The sequence below is a fragment of the Artibeus jamaicensis genome, unplaced genomic scaffold, assembly GCF_021234435.1.
Source record: "Artibeus jamaicensis isolate MK-2021 breed Jamaican fruit bat unplaced genomic scaffold, CSHL_Jam_final contig_452, whole genome shotgun sequence".
NCBI classification, from domain to species: Eukaryota; Metazoa; Chordata; class Mammalia; order Chiroptera; family Phyllostomidae; genus Artibeus; species Artibeus jamaicensis.
This window is the reverse complement of record NW_026521837.1, coordinates 11,423,223-11,432,343: the sequence shown is the minus strand read 5'-3', so window position 1 is coordinate 11,432,343 and position 9,121 is coordinate 11,423,223. Positions and strand designations below refer to the sequence as shown.

General features: G+C 37.8%; 1 long non-coding RNA gene across 1 annotated transcript; it reads left to right on the top strand.

The window, feature by feature from the left end:
- Positions 1–1,392: 1,392 nt before the first annotated feature.
- LOC128627575 (uncharacterized) lies at positions 1,393–7,322 on the top strand. Its single transcript, XR_008391831.1, has 3 exons — positions 1,393–1,502; positions 1,656–1,694; positions 7,268–7,322. It is a non-coding gene; the product is annotated as an uncharacterized LOC128627575 (long non-coding RNA).
- Positions 7,323–9,121: the final 1,799 nt, after the last annotated feature.

Here is a 9,121-nt window from a genome sequence, read left to right as displayed (position 1 = left end):
AAGCGGACATCCCTGTCTTGTTCTCAATCTGAAGGGGTATGCTTGTATTTTTTGCTTGTTGAGTATGCTGTTGGGAGTGGGTTTATCATACATGGCCTTTATTATGTTTAGGTATGTTCCTTTTATTCCCACTTTGCTGAGAGTTTTTATCATAAATATTAATGGATTTTATCATACATTTATATGACCATGTGGTTTTTATCCTTCATTTTTTTAATGTGGTGAATTACATTTATTGATTTGTGAATGTTGTACCAAATTTGCATTCTGGAATAAAACCCACTTGATCATGGTGTATGATCTTTTTGATACATTGCTGTGTTTGGTTTGCTAATAATTTTTTGAAAATTTTAGCCTCTATGTCTATCAGAGAAGTGTTAGTTCTTCTTGGCATGTTTGGTAAAATTCACCTGTGAAGCCATGCAGTTCAGGGGTTTTTGTTGGGAGTTTTTTGATTTCTGCCTCAATTTCACTAGGTGTAATCTGTCTATTCAAATTCTCTGATTCTTTCTGATTTAGTTTTGAAAGATTGTATGTTTCTAGGAGTTTATCCATTTCGTTCAGGTTATCCAGTCTGTTGGCAATAGCTGTTAATATTTTCCTTCAATCCTCTGTAGTTCTTTGGTGTCAGTTGTTATTTCTCCTCTATCATTTCTGAGTTATTTATTTGCCCTGTTTTTTTCTTGACAAATCTGGTTAAAGGCTTGCTAATCTTGTTTACATTTTCAAAGAACCAGCTCTTGGACTCAATGATCTTTTGTATCATTTTTTTAGATTCTATTTTGTTTATTTCTGTTTTGATCTTTATTATTTCCTTTCTTCTACTCAATCTGGGCTTTGTTTGTTGTTCTATTTCAAGCTCTTTTAAGTGTAAAATTAAATTGTTTACTTGATCTTTTCTTTCTTTCTTTTTTAAAAATGAGACAGGCCTGTAATGCCACAAGTGTCACTCTTAGGACTGTTTTTTCTGTGTCCCACAGATTCTGGCTTATTGTGTTCTCATTTTCTTTTGTTTTAAGGTATACTTTATTTATTCCTTGATTTTATTGTTGACCCATTCATTGTTTAATAACATGTTGTTAGGCCCGGAATTAGATAAAAGTAGCCAAAAGGAACCCGAGGCAGGCTCCAGACTGTCTCAGCAAGGAAGATAGAAAGTACAAAAAGTACAAAGAGTGCTGAACAAGATAAACTGCCTTGTGCATGACCTTGTCTTTGCAGAAATGTATCCATTGTTGCAAGCAGAGAACATAGCCATGTGTGTTCTCTCGAGATAGCCAATTGCTAACAGCTACGGCTGCTTCTGTATTTGCTTGCTTGCTCGCCCCAGTAAAAACCCCAGGCTGTAAGCACCAGGCGTGACTCTCATCTGCAGCCATTTTGGCACCGTGTCCTCGGACACCCCGAGAGTTTGCCCCTGCACAGGTAAAACTCTGAAACTTTGGCCAATAAAGTTTCATCTTAAACTCCTGAAAGCTTCCGACATTTTTGCTCGCATTGGGGTATGTTACAATGTTACTTAGCTTCCATGTCCTTGTGTGTTTTTCATTGTTCTTGTGATTTATTTCTGTATTCATAGCAATGTGGTCAGAGAAGATGCTTAATATGATTTCAAACTTCTTAAATTTATTGAGACTTGTTTTGTGTCCTAACAGGTGGTCTCTCCTAGAAAACATTCTACGTGCACTTGAAAAGTATGTATGTCCTGCTTTTGGGGAGTGAAATGCCTTAAAGATATCAATTAAATCCATTTGATCTAGTGTGTCATTTTAGGGAGCTGTTTCCTGGTTGATAATCTGCCTGGAAGATCTATGCTTTGAAGTCAATGGGGTGTTGAAATCTCCAACTGTGATTGTATTTCTGTCACTCTCTCCCTTTATGTGCATCAAGATTGCTTTACATATTTAGTTGCTCCTGTGTTGGGTGCATAAATGTTTACTAGGGTTATGTCCTTTTGCTTAATTGTTTCCTTACTTCATTATGTGGTGTCCTTCTTTGTCTCTTACAATAGCCTTGGTTTTAAAGACTATTTTGTCAGATATAAGTATTGCTACCCTAGCTTTTTCTTACATTCCATTTGTATGAAATGTCTTTTTCTATCCCTTTACTTTCAGTCTGTGGGTATCTTTTTATCTGAGGTGGGTCTCTTGGAGGCAGCCAACATATTGGCATTGTTTTCTTATTCATTCAACTACTCTGTGTTTTGGTTGGAGAATTTAAACCATTTACATTTAAGGTGATTATTGATATCTACTTAGTGCCATTTTGTTGTTAAGATTATTTTCCTCTTTTTTTATTTTTTCTTTCTCATTTTCTTCTTAAAGCAAGTCCTTTAACATTTGTTGTGGTACTGGTTTTATGTTAACAAACCCTTTTAGTTTTCCTTTGGGAAGCTCCTTATCTCTTCTTTGATTTTAAACAAAAACCTCTCTGGTAACGTAACCTTGGTTGTAGGTTCTTGCTTTTCATTATCTTATCTTGAATATTTCAAGCCAGTTCCTTCTGGCCTGAAATGTTTCTGTTGAGAAATCAGATGACGGGCAAATGAGAGATTCCCTTGTAGATAACTAAGCACTTCTTTTTCTTTCAGCTTTTAGTATTCTCTCTTGTCTTTAAACTTTGAAATTTTAATTATGACATGACTCTGTGGGTCTCTTTGGGTCCATTTTGTTTGGGACTCTTGAGCTTTCTGGACTTGTGTTTCTTTTTCCTTTACCAGGTTAGGAAAGTTTTCGATCTTTGTTTCTTCAGATAGGTTCTTGATCCCTTGCTTGCTCCCTTCTTGTGTTAGTCACGTGATGTGCATGTTGTTTTGCTTCATGTTCTCCCGAAGGTTTCTTGAACTCTCCTTATTTTTAAAAATTATTTCTTTTTCTTTTTCTGGTCTGCTTGGATTTAAAAAAAAATTATTTATTTATTTTTACAGAGGGGAAGGGAAGGAGAAAGAGAGGGAGAGAAACATCAGTGTGTGGTTGCATCTTGAGCACCCCCTGCTGGTCCACAACCCAGGCATGTGCCCTGATTGGGAATTGAACTGGTGACCTTTTGGTTTACAGCCCAGCACTCAGTCCACTGAGCCACACCAGCCAGGGTGGGCTTTTTTTTTTTTTGCCTTGTCTTCCTAACCACTGATTCTATAATCTGCTTCATCTAATTTATCATTTATTCCTTTCAGTGTATTATTTATTGCAGATATTGCATTCCTTTTTTTCTGACTGGTCCTTTTTAATGGTTTCTATGCCTTTTTCATGCTGTTGAGTGTCCTTATAATTATTTTTCTAAACTCTCTGGTCAAATGCTTGCCTCTATTTCATCTAGTTCTGGAGAATTCTCCTGGTCTTTCATTTGAGGTCTGTTTGTTTGTCTTCCCACTCTGGCCACTTCTTTGTATTTGTTTCTATGTATTAGGTAGACCTTCAAAGACTCTGGCGTAGACCTATCTCAGACACTTTCTGCAACTGGCCCTAGACAACTTGTTTGGAAGTATCAGTGATCCACACAGCCTGTGGCTCCTTCTGCTGGGCCTGCTTGTGAAAAAAACAAGGCTGTGAACAAAGGCTGGCTTTTATCAGCAAACAGTTGGGGAGGGTCAGCTTAAGTCTCAGTACTACCAGAGTTTCGCCTTTGCTTGCAGGTTGTTAGGCTTAATCAGTGTCTCCAGTTGTTCTCCTCAGCAGCAGGGGTTAAACACCACAGAGAGAAGCTAGAGCGATTCCTGTGGGTGGTGCTATTGCTTCCACTCAGGGTGATACCACATGGAAGGGCGTGCTCTGCCTGAGAACGACAGCCTTGGCAATTTGGGGAATGACTCAGCACAGGGATCCTGTTCCTCCAGCTCTCTCTCCAGAGCCCAACTCCAGACTCTCCTCACATGTCTCTAGTTCACTCTGCCCTCCCTCCGCTGGTGTCCAGGGTAAGTGGCTGCAAACAGAATTTTGTGCACTGGGCCTTTATGAGGCTTTCTCTGTCTCTAGCCATCTCTCCTTGGTGGACAGAAACCCTGCTGCTTTTCACAACCGTATGCTATTTGGATGCATTTCCTGGTTCTGGTGCTATAGTCTGGGGGGGGTCCGGCTAGGGGTTTAGACCCCACACTTCTCAAGGAGAACCCCTGGCCACTGAAATATCCCTCTAAGACTTTACCTGCTGCCCATAGGAGCCCAGTAAGCTCTCCTGTGCCTCCTCCACATTCCCTACCAGTCTCCTGATGATGATGTTGCTTCTTCCATTTGTCTGTGTTTATAAAGTTTCTATCCAGCTAGTGTTCAGTTGGTCATTCAGGATGACTTTTCTAGAATATAATTGTAATTCTAGTTTGGTTGGGAGGAGGTTAGTGTAGTTTCCCCTTACTCTACCATCTTGGGTTTTCCTATATTTTTAGTACCAAGTTTAGGGGGCATTTGGGTTGCTTCCATTTCTTGGGTATTTTATTTTACTTAATTTTTTTTAACATCAATGTGTGGTTGCCTCTCTAGTGCCCTCTACTGGGGACCTGTCCTGGAACCCAGGCACGTGCCCTGACTTGCAATGCAACCAGCAGCCCTTTGGTTTGCAGGCCTGCTCTCAATCCGCTGAGCCACTCCAGCCAGGGCATATCTTGGCTCTTTTAAATCAGGGGTCCCCAGCCCCTGGGCCATGGACCAGTAGCAGTCCATGGCCTGGTAGGAACCAGGACACACAATAGGAGGTGAGCAGCTGGCAAGCAAGTGAAGCTTTGCTTGCATTACCCCCTGAGCTTGGCCTTCTATGTCTCCCTCACCATCTGTGGAAGAATTGTCTTCCTCAGAACTGGTCCCTGGTGCCAAACAGTTTTGCGACTGCTATTTTAAATAATGTTGTAATTAACCCTGGTGTGCCTCAGTGGATTGAGTGCTGGCCTGGTAACAAAAGGGTCACTTGTTCTATTCCCAGTCAGGGCACATGCCTGGGTTGCAGGCCAGGTCCCCAGTAGGGGGTATGTGAGAGGTAATCACACATTGATGTTTCTCTCCCTCTCTTTCTCCCACCCTTCCCCTCTGTCTAAAAATAAATAAATAAAATCTTTTAAAAATAATGTAATGAACATACAATGTAGATATCTTTTTGAATTAGTGCTCTGGATTACTTTGTATATATACTCAGAAGTGGAATTGCTGGGTCAGAAAGACACTCCACACTTTTCCACAGTGGCTGCACCAGTCTGCACTCCCCCCTAAAGTGCACCAGGGCTCCCCTTTCTCCACATTCTTGCGGAGCCTTGTTTGTTAACTTATTGATGGTAGTCATCTCACAGGTATGATGTGGCATTTCATTGTGGTTCTAATTTGCATTTCTTTCATGAATTTTGATGTTGAATATTTTTAAACATGTCTGTTGGCCATCTGTATGTCCCTTTTGGAGAAGTGTCTATTCAGGTCATCTGCCCATTTTTATAAATTGGTTGGTTTGTTTGTTTTTGGTGTGGAATTGCAGGCCTCAATTTAATGTCATTTATAAGAGGCCATTGGAGGCATCCTGTTTAAATTAGGTCCCCTGGTTTTAGTCTTTGTGACCAGCATCTTTGCTCCATAGCACTGCTCTTTCAGTGAGAATATAGTTCTATATTAGTTTTCAGTTGTAATGTTCCTTTTCCCCACCTATTTTTCAGAACCTGGCAGAGCACCTTTGCTTCTAGTATGTGCTTGTACTTAAAAAAACAAACAAACAAAAAACAAATGAATGACTAAATAAAGTGACTTTTAAACTGAGACCACAAGGATTTCTAGGCCTTAGGTAGGGAAAGGGTATGTACAGAAAGGGGACACGGGGAAGAGCTTTCTGCATAGAGCTTCTGTAAACTTTCAGGGAGGGACAGGCCATATGGAATGAATGTCACGAATACTGGATTAGAAATTTACCTTACCCTGTTTTGTAAGACATATGAAAATTCATATATGTATAAATTTTTGTAAAGAAAAACAATTTCTTTATTTAGTTATTAAGCCAAGAGCCTTAGAGGTGGAGAAAAGTGAGCTAGATGAATATCTTAGTGAACTTAGTATTGGGGTGACTCTGTTACGTGCAGGTGTTGGATAAGGTGACTCGCGCCCTGTGATGCTCTGGGTCCGAGAATGCAGAAAGTCAACTCAGGACCAGTGGGCTGCTGATGGAATCTGTTACTTTGTTGAATAAAGGAAAACAAATCATTTTAGAAAGTGTATTATGTTTTGAATCCCAATGTTTTTCTATGCCTTTTTGTGAGTAAAGGTGTTAGTAAATTTGTATTAACCTACAAATAATCATTGACTAATCACAGTTTTAAGGACACATATTTTGATAAAGAAATGTGACAAAAAGTCTCACCAGCCTATTGTTATCAGGAGGTACCTTTTGCTAAAATATTTCACTTCCCAGCTACCTCCAAACCTGAAAGATCTATTCCTCACAGTGAAGTCATCATAAAAGAGCACACAGATTTGAAGGCCAGTTAGTCCTGGATCTAAATCCTAAGCACGTTACTTACTGTGGAAACTGTGTAAAATTTTTTAACAGCTTGATGGAGGTATACTTTACATACCACAGAATCTACTCATTTTAAGTGTACAATTCAATGAGCTTTTTAACAAGTGAATTTATAATTATGAAGTAATTACCACAACACAATTTAACAGCATTCCTATCAACCATGCCCCTCCCTACTCAAAGCTCCTTTCTGCCCATTTTCAGTCAATCCCCGTCTCCCAGGCCCAGGTAGACACTAATCACATTTTTTTTTTGTCTATAGGCATGCTTTTCCTGAGCATTTCAAATAGATAGAACCCTATAATTTGTAACCACTTTCTTTCATTAGGTTAATCAGTTTAAGTAGTTTGTTTCTTTTTATTGCAGACTAGAATTCTAACATACAGACACATCACATATTTGTCAGTTACCGGTTCATGACCATTTGAAATTTTCCACTGTTGGCAGTCATGAAAAATGCCCCTATAAACATTTATGGGGGAGTCTTTGTGTGGACACATGTTTCCATTTCTCAGGGGTAAATACTTGGAAGCAGAAATCTAAGGTTGTAGGGTGTTTAATTTTTAAAGAAACTTCCGAACTGTTTTTCAAAGTGGCTGCAGTTGAGTTTTTCTTTATCCTCTACGATACTTGTTAATGTCTGTCTTTTTTGTTATAGCCATCCTACTGGGTGTGAAATGACTTTAATTTGCGTTTCCCTAATGGCCAATTAACTTTTTTCATGTTTATCCACCATTCATATATTTTCTTTTTAAAAAGATTTTACTTATTTATTTATTTTTTTTAGAGAGAGGTGAAAAGAGGGACAAAGAGAGGAAGAAAGACATCAACATGAGAGAGAAACATTGATTGGTTGCCTCTGATACATGAGCTGACCTGGGACTGAACCCACAGCCCAGGTATGTGCCCTTACTGGGAATTGAACTGGCGACCTTTCATTCTGTGGGACAATGCCTGACTGAGACACACCAGTCAGGGCTTGTGCATTTTTGAATTGGCCTATTTCTCTCCTTCTTATTGAGTTGCAAGTGTCTTAAAAACGGATATATATATATGCACACACACACACACATACCTACACACACATCCTTTTATATATTATATAAAAACATTTTCTCTCAATTCCCGGTTTATCTTATAACTCTCTTAGGGGTGGCTTTGAACTGCAATGTTTTAAAGTTTGATATTCAATTACCATTTTTTTCTTTACAAATCATGATTTTGGTATTGAATCTAAAAAATCTTTGCCTACCCAAAGTCATGAAAACTTTCTCAAATATTTTCTTGTAAGTGTTTTAGTTTCTTTATGTGTATTAGACTTATGTCTAAGGCTTAGATCCATTATGAGTTAATTGTTTTGAAATGTGTGAATTAATAGTCTAAGTTTATTGTTTTTCATGAGGATATGCTGTTTTTGAGATTGTTCTATCCCCATGGAATTGTTTTGGCATCTTGGTCTAAAACCAACTGACCATAAATTTAATGGTATATTCTTGGGCTTTCAACTGAATTCAATTGATCTTTGTGTTTCTCCTCATGCCAACCACTCAACCTTAATTACTGTAGCTATATAGAAAATTTTGAAATAGAATAGTGTGAATTTTGTTCTTTTTTCAAGATATTTTTGGCTATTCTATATTCTCTGCATTTCTGTATAAGTTTTAGGATCAACTTGTGAAAGTCAATAAAAAAAGGTTGCTGGAATTTTGATCAGGATTATGTTGACTTTATTAAGACGAATATACACATTTTGTTCTTAATTCTATTAAGATGATAATCACTTTAATAACTATTTAAATACCAAACTAACCTTGCATTCCAGGTTTTAAATGCCATTTAGTCATGGTGCTTTGTCTCATTTGTATGTTCCTGGATTTGGTTTGCTAACATATTGTTGAGCACTTTTGTGTGAAGAATATTGGTTTGTAATTTTGTTGTGATATCTTTGTCTGTCTTTGGCATCATGATAATATTGGTTTCATAGAATGAGTTGGAAGGTATTCTCTTCTCTGTTTACAGGAAGAGTTTGGGAAGAATTGATATCCTTTCTTTTTTAAATGTTTGTTAGAATTCATCAGTGAAGCCATTTAGGCTGGAGCTTCATTTTTATGGGAAGATTTCAATTACTAATTCAATTTCTTTATTTGTTGTAGGTATATTTAGATTATTTGTTTTATTTTAGTCAATTCCATTAACAGTAATTTTGTCTTTTTTACATATATATTTTTAGGAATTTTCCCATTTTAGTTGTCCAGTTTGTTGGCCTAGAGTTGTTGAAAGTATGATCATTTTAATTTCTGTAAAATCATTAGTAATGCCCCCTTTTTCATTATTAATTTTGGTAACTTCTGTTTTCTCTTTTTCTTGGTCAGCTTTTATTCATTTCCAACATGGAGATGATGTTCATCTCAAAGAATGAGCTGTATTATTTCCATTTCTGTTTTAGGAAAGAATTTGTGAGCAGTTGTATTATTATTTAAGCATTTGGTCAAACTTACCAGTGAAGCCATGTCGGTCTGACCCTTATTTTGTGGGAAGATTTTTTCCTGTGTTATTATTTTGATCTAAAAAAAATTATTTATTGAGCCTTGTCTGGTGTGGCTTGGTGGATTGGGTGCTGACCTGCAAACCAAGGGGTCAC